This window comes from Ananas comosus, linkage group 12, assembly GCF_001540865.1.
Source record: "Ananas comosus cultivar F153 linkage group 12, ASM154086v1, whole genome shotgun sequence".
NCBI lineage: Eukaryota > Viridiplantae > Streptophyta > Magnoliopsida > Poales > Bromeliaceae > Ananas > Ananas comosus.
Window position 1 is genome coordinate 6,454,201 of NC_033632.1, and position 14,713 is coordinate 6,468,913.

Sequence of the window (14,713 nt, forward strand, 5' to 3'; positions counted from 1 at the left end):
GTGGTTAATGTTACAAATATATTTTTTACACAGAAAAGTTAGCAATATTTTTTTTATAATTGTTATCCTCTCATAATAAAAAGATTAAATTCATAATTAATTTTATAATATATTTAATTCTTCTGTCGTCAGTATTAATATTGGTTATGAAAATTTTTACTTAACCTAAGTGGTTCGGTATTTCTTATTTTTATCACATGCCTCCTACATATATAAATTGTACACTCTTTTTGTTATGGCTTTTTTGGATAGGATGTTATTTTGTCTATACGGCCGCACTGGCAAAATTAAATTATAAATAGCTCTCTAACGGGTTATCTTGTAAACTTGAGTCAATTAAACTTAGAGACTAAATATTTTATAAAATATATAAAAATTTTTACCAGGAATTATGACATATAAAAAATATAAAAGCAATTTGTAGTTAGATTTTGTAGTGTTATGTTCGATCATTTCACGAATTTATATTTTTTGTTTTGACTAGGAAAAATTGCATTGTGATATATGAACACTTACATACCATTCATAATGAGAGAGTGAGTGAATTTTAGACTATGTACTCACTTTCTCTAGTTGATGGGAGAACTTTTTTTTGCTGGTTACCGTGCATAGCATTTTGGCATAATCGGTCTTTTGGACTATGTGGCATTTCGTCCCGCATCATTAAACTCCCTATAATTTGTTTGTCTAAGATGGCGGTGTCGGTGGTGTCGGTCCGGTTGTTGGACGTTCGAGTGTTGTGCGGATGGACGGTACTCTCAGACAGGACTCCGCCTGTGCAGTTTTTGGCCCACGATCGTCCCAATTCATTAAGGGTCCCGCAAGTCTATAAGGTGGGTCTTTCTTTATTAAATCATTTAAAATATAAACAAAAATAAGTAATGAAAAGAAAGTGCGAACCTTTTTTGCCTAATGTTTCCTTTTGTTTGGAAGTTGGATGGTAGGTTGAAAGGTGGACGACCTGAAATAAATTTTTCGTTATAAGGATTAATTTGATTTTTGTTGTTTATGTCTCGGTACCGTAAGCAAAAGTATTGTTTTTGAATTTAATTTGAGTTGAAACCGAATACGCTTTCGTAATTATTAAATTTTATCGCTCGTAGTGTAGTAGGAATATTAAAATATTTATTTATATAGTATATATATATTTATTAGGTAAAAGAGTTATATATTTAAAATATATTTATTTAAAATTATTATTATTTTTATTCAGTTTGCATGATTTAAATATAATAAAAATTTATTAGTGTTAAGTTTTAATACTTTCTTTATTCATTTTTGGATACAATTAAATATGATAAAAATTAATTAATTAGTATTAATATTTTTTATTTTATATTTTATTGTTGCTATACTATGTATTTATCGTATAATTATATATATATATATATATATATATATATATATATATATATATATATATATATATATATATATATATATATATATATGAGTATAGTAGCATAGGAGATCACTATCATCCTAACTGCACATCCTTTAATTATAAGCAAATTTTCTGATAAAATAAATTAATTTGAAATTTTCGGTCATTCAATTCTCATGGAATAAGAAAAACTACCTCTCCCAGGTTGCTTTCATAACTTGTTACAACATTCGAACAAAATTAAATTGTTGAGCTTTATTATTTTAATGTGTAAAGATCATAGTTTAAAAAAATTGCTGATGTATTAGAAAATCTAAAAGAAAATTACAATGGTATATTATCATTTGCTCAATATTTCAAATTTTGTATGCGCCTCTAATGTCACACTTTAGGGGCTCAACTGCAGTAGTTGAACTTATATCTAAGTTAGCCGCATAGTTAATTACAACAATTGACAGTAATTTTGAACAAAAAATAAGCGAATGTATTTTTTTTTTTCGACAATAGATTAATCTCAGGTCTCGTATATAAAATATGAAAATTTATAAACACAGTCCTTAATTACACGTAACTAAATATACTGTTTATAGTTGTGGCATTATGTGCAACATCTAATCACGTAAAATATACAGTGCTGTAATTATTATATTTTTCATATTTTTGAGTGAATAAATTGCTAACTACACTAAATTTACAATTACATCAAATCCAGTAAATCGCTAACCACACTAAATTTTAGATTTTTAAATTTAGATTTAATCTTAGATATAAAATTTAAAATTTAGAATTTTAAATTTTCAAATTTGAGATTTAAAAACTTAGATTTAAATTTTAAAATTTTGAATTTAAAAGTTATATATTTGAATTTAAAAAATTATATATTTAAATTTAAAATTTAAAATTAAATTAAAATAGAAGGGACCGCCCCAGCCCCCGCATATCATTATCTTTTCTCTTTATAATATCCAACTAATTCCCCCCCCTCTTTCCATCTTTATCTACTAAATAATATTTTTTTATTTTTAAAAATAATTTAATTTTTATATAAATATAAAATTATATCTACCATTAAAATAAAGAGTTTTTGGTTTATATTCGATCCAAAGGACAACCTAAGAATCTCGATCAGGGGCAATGAACATACTTTAGCTGGATTTGTAGGGGTGATGTAGCATATTATTCTCAACCGCTTACAAAAACATCATCAAGTAATAATATTTGATTTGATATGTGGTTTTTTCTCTCCTGCTTCTATCATCTCCTCCTATATAAACGAACCAAGCGAGTAAAACATGATATAAATGCGAAGAAAAGGACCAAAAAAAAAAAAAAAAAAAAAAAAAAAAAAAAAAAGCCAGCGCGAACGACGATCACGCCTCGCCGTTGGAAGCGCCGTTAGATGGAGTCCGGCGAAGGGCGGAAGAGGGAGGACGGCGCCGTCAGGCCGGTCGCACGTGAAGTACGACGCGGAGGTCGAAGAGTTCTGCGCTCCTCGCCGCATCGCGACGCTTCGAGGGCGTCTCTCGACGCGCGTCGACTGACGCGAAACCGTCAGCGTGGGCGCCGTCGGGCGGGGCGCGGTGGGAGCCCGGCTTCGAGTGGGAGCTGTCGCGCGTTAGGCGAGGACGGAGCGACGATCGCAGCTAAAGATAAAAACGGGCGGCGGCGGCGGCGGCGGCGGACGGCTTCGGCGGCCGGGGAGAGCGCGGAGCGCGAGAATCGACTCAACGCACGGAATCCGGAAGGACAATACGAGGTAGGGGACCCCGGTCCGTGAGGATTACCGCTCGGATGAGGTTAACCGCATGATGAGCGTAATACAATGCCGCGCAGTAGGGACGGATGAGATTAAGCGACTGACGAGAGAGGCGATAGCTCGTGACTGCGGGTAGATTATTAGTTATTTTTTCCCTTTTAAAGGACAGGAAAAACAATGCCGGATTGATAATGTGAATATAATGTTTATGAAAGGAATTTCTATTTTTAATATTAATATTATTTATTGAGACCTCTTTAATTTTTATCTTTTTTATATTTTGTATGGTTCATGATGAGTCTTTTAGTAGTTAATAATTTTTATCTTATAAATAAAATAATTAAAATAATCTAAATATTAATAAAATAGGTTTATGAAAATTACAAAAGAGCCTGATCTAGGTAGTCATTTCCTTCCAAATAGTCTACAGTTAGGCGTCTTGCATATAGTGTATGTATGTAAAAATTAATTTTGATATTTCGTGGTAAATGTTAATTTCGGCTAAATTACTTGCATACTACAGTACACCAAAATTGAATCAGTCGGTAGCATTAAGGAGGACGAATTGATATATTACAGAAAGAAGAATAAATAATAAATACTTTAGGCTGTATATGTATGGACTATTCAAACATTTTCGCGCCCCGCATGTTTCAACGCAATTGTACGTATTTTAAGTTATACTGGCGTTGCGTGATAGTGATTTATGTACATAGTAAGTACATCATTATTCCGCCTATTGTTTCATAGATCTATGATAATACTCAAGTTATTTTTTTTTTCTTTTTTTCTTTGAATGTGTTCCAATAAACTTTTGCTTCTTTTACTAATATTTCATATTTATGTAACTCTTAAAAATTACTTTCTGGATTTTGTACTTTCTCACATTTAGCACCTATAGTTTTAAAGTGTATCACAGTTATTTCTATGCTTTTATTTTTATCTTTGTCAGCTTCTCCTGTTACATATTTTGTAATTATGACACAAAAAATTTCAGGTACTGCATTTAGGATTATCAATATTCACTTTTAACCTTTAGTTTTAGCGGTTTATCACGATTTAACAAAAAAATAGGTAGAATCGATATAAAATAAAATAAAATACATGACACTAAATTGATTACTTTAAATTATAAGGTGTACTAAAGTAAAAAATATGAAATCATAGGGTGGAATTTAAATTCCTGTTAGATTTTTGCGGTACTTGCAGTTCTGTACGGCAGTTTTCATCTAAAAATCTATATTTTTTTGAAAGTCCAAAGTCTAGCAAACTGAGATAGCATTGACAAGCTTACCAATGCTTTTAAAAGTTACAGCACGAATATACTTTTTACTTAAAAAAAAAAAAAGCTAAATATATATATATATATATAATATATATATATATTATATAAGAAAGAGAGGGAGAGAGAGAGAGAGAGAGAGAGGAGGAGAGTAGGTCTTGTGTGCTATTAGGAGCACGGAGGCCTCCGTGCTCCTAAGCTGTTTTCGATGATGGAGCTTCTGAATCGACGATCAGCTTCATTAGATTTGATCTAGCATATTTGAAGTACCTAGAAAATAAATTTTGTGACTTTTCAGTATCATTTTCCTAGCAACCGAAAGGGTTCAAAATCAACAATTTTTAATAGTTGATGTATATCGTTTGCAAGTTTAATAATGTAGAAGTATTCAAATCAGATGAAATTTTGATTGAAAATTCTTTATACTATTTACAGCAAGATCAATATCTTTGATCGAAAATTTTAATACTATATCACAATTTTTTGTGAGATTTTCATTTTCAGCCGTTGATTTTGAACCCTTTTGATCGTTAGGTAAATGATATCGAAAAGTCACAAAATTTATTTTCTAGATACTTCAAATATGTTAGATCAAGCCTAACGGAGCCGATCGTCGATTTGGAAAGCTCCATCACCGAAAACGGCTTAGGAGCACGGAGGGCTCCCTGCTCCTAATAGCACACAAGACCTACTAACTAACTAACTAACTAACTATATATATATATGTATATACATATATATGTATATACATATATATATATATATACACACAGCTCTTAGGAGCACGGAGGCCTCCGTGCTCCTGAGCCGTTTTCGATAATGAAAATTTTGAATCGACGATCGGCTCCGTTAGACTTGATCTAGCGTATTTGAAATTTCTAGAAAATAATTTTTGCGAGTTTTTTGATTCATTTACTAGTGATCGGAAGCATTCAAAATCAATAATGTTAATGGTTGATATCTACGTTTCTCAGTTAACGGTGTAGAAATATTTAAATCAGATGAAATTTTGATTACAAATTCTTTATACTATCTGCAACAGAATCAATATTTAATAAACGAAATTTTATAGTACTATATCACCACTTTTTATAGAATTTTTATTTTCAGTCGTTAAAAATTATTTGATTTGATCCTTTCGATTGCTGGTAAATGATACTGAAAAATCGCAAAAATTATTTTCTTAGAAACGTTAAATACGCTAGATCAAGTCTAGCGGAGACGATCGTCGATTCGAAGCTCCATCATCGAAACAGCTCAGGAGCACGGAGGCCTCGTGCTCTTGAGAGCACAACAGTCCTGCTCTCTCTCTCTCTCTCTATATATATATATAGAGTTGAGCTAGAATACTCTCAGAAGCACAGGAGGTGGTGCTTTGAGTTTTTAACCATTGGATGGAGATTTGTAGGGTTGAGATGATGGGCGGTGGTGGTGGTAGGTGAAATAGTATTTGAACCAAGGGTGGGGTATTAGTAATTAAGGAGTAGATTCAAGTCTAAAAACTTAGAAGCACCAAGGATTGGTGCTTCTAAAGTATTCTACGTCAATTTTATATATATAGAATTGAGCTGAAATATGATCTATACACTTGAAGTTTAGAAATCAATTTCATATATTTTCGATATTATTCTCTATCCATCGAATGGACACAAAAATGAATAGCTGAAAATGAATATTCTTTAAAAATTGATGATAGGAGTCTTGTAGTCAAGATCAAGAGTATAGATCTTGTTTTAAATAGTTTAAAAAATTTTCTAATAAAAATTCAATTGATTTGGATATCTTTCACCGTTAAACGAGAAAACGCTCATATCGACCATTAAAATTACAAAATTTGAAACCTTTGATCATAAGGCAAATGATGTCGAAAAGATTTGAAATTTGATTCCTAGTATTTCAAATGGTATAGATCATGTTCAACGGTGCCGATGTCAATTTGAAGCTCATCATCGAACAAATGGATATATATATTATATATATATATATATATATATTATATAATATATATGCTGATACTATCAGTAAATTGGAGGCCTCCGTGTTACCAAGTTGGTTTTAATAATGCGCTTCTAAACCGACGATCGGCTCCGTTAGATTTGATCTACACTATTGAAAGTATTTGGAAACTAAATGTCATAATTTTCGGTATAATTGAAACAAATTTGATAGCACAGAGCCGTCCGTGCTACCGATAGTATACCAGTCTAGCTGTATTATATTCTATCGATAGCATGAACGCTTGTTGTTGTCGAGTTTTCCGCCGTTAGATTTAACCCTTTGGCTATTTTCACACGTTAGGTTATAGTATTCAACCATTAACTCACTTAACCCTAGAGATCCATATCATCCTAACATACATTTTATATCTAAGGGCCAAACCTAATGGCACAAATACCTTGGTGTTATTGATAATACTCCAACCTAGTTATATATATTATATATAATATATATATATATATATATTATATAATATATATATATATATATATATATATAGTTAGGCTGCTCTATCTATCGGTAGCACGGGACTCCGTGCTACTAAGTTGTTTTGATGATACGCTTCTGAATCGATGATCGGCTCGTTAGACTTGATATACACTATTAAAAGTATTTGAAAATTAAATTTCATAATTTTCGACATCATTTGTTGCTATGATCAAAAGGTCTCAAAATTAACAATTTTAATGGCCGATGTGATACGTTTGTGAATTTAACGGTGTAAAATAATCCAAATCAGATGAAATTTTTATAGAAAATTCTTTTTACTATTTAGAGTAAGATCAGTACTCTGATCTTAAATTCAAGTCTTCTATCATCATTTTTTATGAGATTTTTATTTTCAGCGTTCATTTTAGACTATTTGTTTGATATGTAAATGATATGAAAATTATGAAATTTACTTTCCAAATGCTTGTAGATATAGTGAGATCAAGTCTAACGGCAGCGATCGTCGATTTGAAACCGCATCATTGAAAACACTTGGTAGCACGGAGGCCTCCGTGCTACCGATAGTATACCAGCTATATTAATATATATATATAATATATATAATATATTAGTCTGGCTACTATACTATCATGAGTACGATCACTCTCGTACTCATAAGTTTGTTTCAATGATAGAGTTCCCGAATCATATAATCCACACCGTTAAGCGTTATCTAAGCATTTAAACGTTTAGAAATCAAATTTATAATTTTTCGACCATTTACCTTACGATCAAAAAGCTCACAAAATTGACAATTTTTAACGGCTGGTATGGAATACTTGCTAGTTTAACGGTGCAAAAGTATCCGAATATATTGAATCTTTGCTAGAAAATTTTATTCACTATCTAGATAAAGATCAATAACTCCGATCTTAAATTGAAGGATCCAATCATCCATTTTTAAGACATCGTTCGATTTTGACCGTTCATTTTATACCCGCTTGATGGGCTTTATTATGATTTCAAAAAATTACGAAATTAATTTTCTAGCAGTTTCAAATACTCATAATAGTATAGTAGCCCTACTCTCTCTCTCTCTCTCTCTCTCTCTATATATATATATATATATATTATTGAGCTAGAATATTTTTAGAAGCACCAAAGGGGTGCTTCTAAGTTTCTAGCCATTGGATCTACTCCTTGAATACTAGCTAATACCCCATGGATCAAATACTATTCCACCTACCACCATCTACCACCATCGTCTCAACCCTATATCTCTCCATCCAATGGTTAAAAACTCAAAAGCACCACCCCTTAGTGCTTTTGAAAGTATTCTAGCTCAACTATATATATATATATATATATGACATTCCTTAGATTTTGAAATTATTTTATATATAAGATATAATAAGGTTAAACATCTTAATCCGATTATAGAATTTTAGGCGATAACTAGGTCCAAAAGACTAATAGAGGTAAGCGTGTTACGACTAATAGTTAGGTCCAAAAGACTAATAGAGTTAAGCGTGTTACGACTAAACTAGCTCTAGAACAGATGACATTTCAGAAAAGCGAGGCGCCACTGTTGGTATTAGAGTCAATCATTAATCGAAAGTATGAGATGAGTTTCGATTGAGTTAGAATCATACGGCAGGCAAAACGCAATTCCCTGAGTGACAATCGTGGGTGGAGGGCAATTCTCTGACTAGCGAGACGAGTCCCACACCGTCTAATACTTATGAGTATGCTTGAATGTGACGAGGACATCAGAACTTAATGAAGAACAAAATATGACATTCCTAAGATTTGTAATCGTCTTATACACAACTTATAATATGGTAAAACCTCTTAACCCAATTATAGCAGAAGCATTTTGAGCAGTAAATAGGCCGAAAGATTAAGAGGATTAAGCTTCTCAGAATCAGAATAAATTTTTATTGGATGACCTCCTGAATTATGGGTCGTCACCGTACACATATCTAACATTGCGTGCTGTATACGAAAAGCACGCTGAGTTTGACATATGAGGTATGAGATACGCAAGAATTTAATTCATTAGACCTACAACATCAATTAACGGCGAGAGATTAGGATTGGCTGTGACACGTGCTTTTCATTTCCTCGCAATGAGATCAAATGCCTCAACTATGGTCCTAATCTTTGCATTTCATCGTTAATTACGCACTTGCCATTAAATCATGCTGTTAAATTGAATGGAAATGTCTACATATATAAAGCATCACAATAGTTGTCTTGTAATTGCATTTGCACTTCTCATTAGTGTAAAAACACATTACTTTTTTTTAAATTTTTTTTATTACATGTGCTTGGAAGTTACATTGTGCTTACGTTGACATTCAGATTTTGTAAATTAAGAACCTTTTTTTTTTTTCAAAACTTGATTTTAGAAAAATTTTAATATAAGATATCAAGTATGATGAGAGTGAAAGAAAAATAATAAATGTAACGGAAATGAAGTGCTAGATTGGGATGCTATTAATAACACTGAATTTTTGTGCTTCGAAGTTATTTTCGATGATGGAGCATTCAATTTGACGACTGGCACCACTGAAAGTGATTTACGCATATAAAATTTTTAGATACCAAATTTTATAGATTTTTTTACTTCATTTATCTAGTGATCAAACTATATCAAAAGTGACAATTTTAAGGGCTTTTTTTGCAAATAGCCCCCAAATAAAATTCTTTTTTAAAATTGGCCCTGTCAAAAATTTATTTGCAAAAATGGCCCTGCCCCTGCCACGCAAGCGCCACGTCAGCGCCACGCGGGCGGGGCAAGAGTTTAAGTTGAACACGGTGAACCATTCACCGTGTTCAAACACGGTGGCTGAATCACCGTGTTCAACTTAAACACCTGGCCCCAGCCCCGCCCGCGTGGCGCTAACGTGGCGCTTGCGTGGCAGGGGCAGGGTCATTTTTGCAAATAAATTTTTAACAGGACCAATTTTAAAATAAAATTTTGTCAGGGGGCTATTTGCAAAAAAAGCCCCAATTTTAATGATATGTAAAACATAATTCCTCAGACTATGGAGAACTTGCAATTTGGTACTCACATTTTAATTTTAGTAACTTCTTACTATAATCTAAATTAGTGGACTATATGTTGATATGTTTGTAATATGGAAGTGGGGTGAGGTGACTATACATGTCATAAGTGATGATGCATTAATAATTAAAATATCATATCACTTTTTTATTTTAGTTATTCATCGATAATTAATGAATTAAAGTAGGAGGTAAAACTTGACTGCAACAATTTTAAAACTTCGTAGGAGGTAAAACTTGACTGCAACAATTTTAAAAGTTCGAATAAGAAGTTGCTATAAATTAAAGTTCAAGAAATAAAGCGTCACATGTACCATAGTTTTACGACCAAAATTGTGATTTAGCCTTTTTTTTTTTAGTTAATTTCATACAGGTTCTTACAAATATAATGAATTACAAATATATTCCTATAAAGTTCAACTTTCATATGTTGTCCCTATTAAAATCTTGATGTTTTCTAATATGTCCTTGCCGTTACGATCCATTAGAAAAAATTAGCTAATTATAGGTAAAATATTTAATTCTAGTTAGTTAATGAGGTGAATTGACCTTTTTAACCCTTTTTAATTAATAGTTGGGATTTTTGGAGGGACATATTTGTAATGATAAAAAGGTCATTTCACTTATATAATAAACAGTGTTTTAACGGTAACAAAATAGAGAGACATATTTAAAAATATTAGGACTTTTATAAGGACAACATATGAAAGCTGAACTTTGCATGAATATATTTATAATTTATTATATTTGTAGGGACATGTATGAAATTAACCTTTTTTTTTTTAAGTCAATGACTTTTCTACGGCACTTTGCTTTTATTTGTATGACTTGCTCATATGAAAGCTGCACTTTTTAGAAATATATTTGTAATTCACTATATTTATAGGCTGCGTTTGGTTGGAGGGATATCCCAGAACAAGACGGCATATCCCTCTTTATCCCCCCAAACACAATGAAAAATAAAACTTCGTAGTTGTTCCGGGCTTAACGGGTTGTTCCGGGAACAACCCGTTAAGCTTGTTCTCCCTTCCATGGAGAACAAGGTGGAACTTCTCTTTTTTGTCTCTTTTTCTTTTTATTATGCCATTTTATTTATTTTATACTTTATTTTAATTAATTTCAAATAAATTAAATGAATGCTCACATTTAATAATAAATATATTAATATAAATATTATTTTTATGATAATATATTTATATTTAAATTTTATTATATAATATAAATTAATGAAATTTGATATATTTTTTATCTTATTGAGTTTTATCATTTATATATTAATATTTAATTATTTTATTTTATATTAAGTATTATATACATAAAGTNACGGTAACAAAACAGAGAAAAATATTTAAAAATATTAGAACTTTTGTAAGAACAATATATGAAAGCTGAACTTTGTATGAATATATTTATAATTTTTTATATTTGCAGGGACATGTATGAAATTAACCTTTTTTTTAATGACTTTTCTACGGCACTTTGCTTTTATTTGTATGACTTGCTTTGGCCTTTTGGTCAATGTTTAATTAATTAACTTTAAAATAAAAGGAGCAACATATGAAAGCTGCACTTTTTAGGAATATATTTGTAATTCACTATATTTACAGAAATTTTTATGGAATTAATATTTTTTTTTAATGACTTTTCTGCGGCACTTTGCTTTTATTTTTATGACTTGCTTTGGCCTTTGGTCAATGTTTAATTAATTAACTTTAAAATAAAAGAAGCAACTTCTTTTCAATTAGATATGTTATAATATCATTGGCACGTTCTCCATGGGATTAAATGCTAATTAATTAAAGTCTCCTTTAAGGAAGCAATCCTAGGGTTGCATAGAATTGATTTTTTTATTTAATTTTTTACTTTTTTTTATTTATTATATTTTACCTTAAAGAGCCTAGGTTGATTGCGTTGGTCTTTATATTTAATTTGTGGAAAAATAAAGCAAGTCATAAGTCCAAAATATGTCGTATACAATAGAACTGATTCGACCGAAAAGTTTAAACAGTTTAATATAGATTCGATTACGCAAAGGCCCAGTCAAAATAATTACAATAAGAATATGATTCCTAGTGTTTAATCTATAAAAATCGTATTCCAAGATGAATATAATAGACAAATAAAAATATGAATAATATATAAAAATTTAATTTGTTAAATATTGAAGGTCAGAACTAAACTCGCCCTCTCACAAAATAGCCGACTATATTACCAAAACATTAAGTCAAGGGTCTGCATAGTTCAATACTCTATATTTTCCACTAAAAATATTTTAAATATTTTTAATTTGTTTCCTATGTGTCTAATTAATTAATAAACTTAAAAGAAAGAAAGGCAACTTTGTCACAATTAGACATGTTATTATAATTGGGCTAATTTTTTGGTAAAAATGTAAAGAACTTATCTGAATTATAAATCATTTTGAGTTAGCTATCCAACTTTTTAAAATTTCAGATTTACTATCCAGCCTTTCAATTTACTTGATTTAAATCAGTCAACAGTGCTTGAACTTTAAAATTTAAGCTAATTACTTACTCTAATAAATTATATGTAGTTGTGAGAATTGTATTCACTAGACTAACTAAATCTGTGAAGATAGACGATGCATTCAAATTTAGAAGTAAAAGTATCGCCGGCTGACTTAAATCAAATAAATTAAAAAATTAGATAGCTAATTTAAAATGGTCCATAGCTCCAATATGTTTTATAAGTTTTTATCTAATTTTTAAGATTGGATCGCTAACTCAAAATGGTTGAGGGATAAAGTATGACAACGGTTCAATTACTTAAGATATGACACATAAATTGGAACTTATTGAACCGAACAGCTAAACAGCTATATATAAATGTGATTACACAATTATAAATAGCTAAACAGTGAAATTCACCAACAAAGGAACAGCACAAATAATTCTGAGTTTAAGAAAAAAACATTGTTTATTTACATTTCCAAACTCTGAGCTCGTAAAATTTTGTCAAATTTAATCCGAATGTTGAACTTGTGCTGTCTCACTGTAACGCCCCAATAATTCCACATCGGATGAAAAAATAATTCTGATTAGAATATATGAGGCCTAATAATAACTGGTCTTAAATATTTTAAGCCGATGGTTTGGACCTAACGAGTTATTATTATTAGCGGGTCGACTCGTTACAATAGATATCAGAGTCGAATACCACTGGAAAGTGTGAGAGCTAAGTGTTATGCGGGACAAATTGCTATACTAACGAGTTTGGTAGGAGCTCTAACATCGCTTGATAATTCTGACATATATGTCTGTGGTCTGGATTTGAACAGTCTATGTAATAACTAGATTTAAATATTTTGGACCCAAAATTGCCTGATAATTCTGACATATATGTCTGTGGTCTGGATTTGGACAGTCTATATAATAACTGAATTTAAGCATTTTCGGCCCAAATCACCTGATAATTCTGACATATATGTCTGTGGACTGGATTTGAACACTTCATATAATAACTAGATTTAAGTATTTTGGCCCGGTGTTTTGGATTCAACGAGTTATTGCTGCTAACGGGTCGGATCGTTACACTCACAAAATGTCACGCCCCGAATTACCACATTTTTTCGGGTATGCCAACAGACCCACTGTATACATAGGAATTTTCCGTGTATACGAAGCGATAGCGGTACCTGTAATCACAACATAACTACAACCAGTAGTGTAGAGCTGCTAAACTGAAACCTGTATAAATAAAACATAAAGGAGTTCTGGTACATACAAAAGTCCACGACCCAACTCGCTCCAGCAAGTACAATGACAACATAACAGTATGTACAAAGAAAGCCCCAAAACTATCTCTGTATGGTACTTCTCTAGCACTGCGACAAGACTGGTAGAGATCTAGCTCGCGACGCCCTTCCCACGGTCCAAGTCAGCAACAACAGCAGCCGCAGACGAAGGCTCTGTTAAAAGGTGTTAACAACTGGGTGTGAGAACTACTATAAAACAAATAGTTCTCAGTAGGTACTGCCACCGACCTCAACGGCTCACCCACTAGGTCTACAGAAAAATATGCACAAGGATAGTAAAGGAAGCTGGAAAAACTCTACAGCTACATGCCACTATACTATCGCTAAATACTACGAGTTATCTGTAGATATAACAACAACAATCTCTGACCCAATCTTACTAGGGATTGTGATATACCCATTCCGCCTGTCGAAGCTACACCGTACACCACCCCGAGGGCTGCCGGTGGAGAGTAGAGTCCAAGAAGACAACTACAACATCAACGCAAAGCAAAGTAGCCAGACTCTGGAGCGGCACTCTGTCGGATCGTTGGCGCTAACCATTAATCCCAAAAGCTCAAGCTGTTAGAAATACGCAACCAATTCACTTAAAGCGTACAGAAACATCGTCCACGGGTCTCGATTGTGACTCGGCCCACCTGGCCTCACGCCACTTCGTATATGGCTCAGCCTAACCCAGCCTCACGCCATTTCGAACATGACTCAGCCTACATGGCCTCCCGTCACAGGGCAGGATGCTGGCCCATTTAAGCGAACAATCCCCCCTCCAACACCTGCACACATTTGGAGCATGCAGGAATCGAACCCGTGACCTCTGGCTCTGATACCACTTGTCGAATCGTTGGTGCTAACCATTAATCCTAAAATCTCGAGCTGTTAGAAATACGCAACCAATTCACTTAAAGCGTACAGAAACAGCGTCCACGGGTCTCGATTGTGACTCGGCCCATCTGGCCTCACGCCACTTCGAATATGCCTCGGCCCAACCCAGCCTCACACCATTTCGAACATGACTCGGCC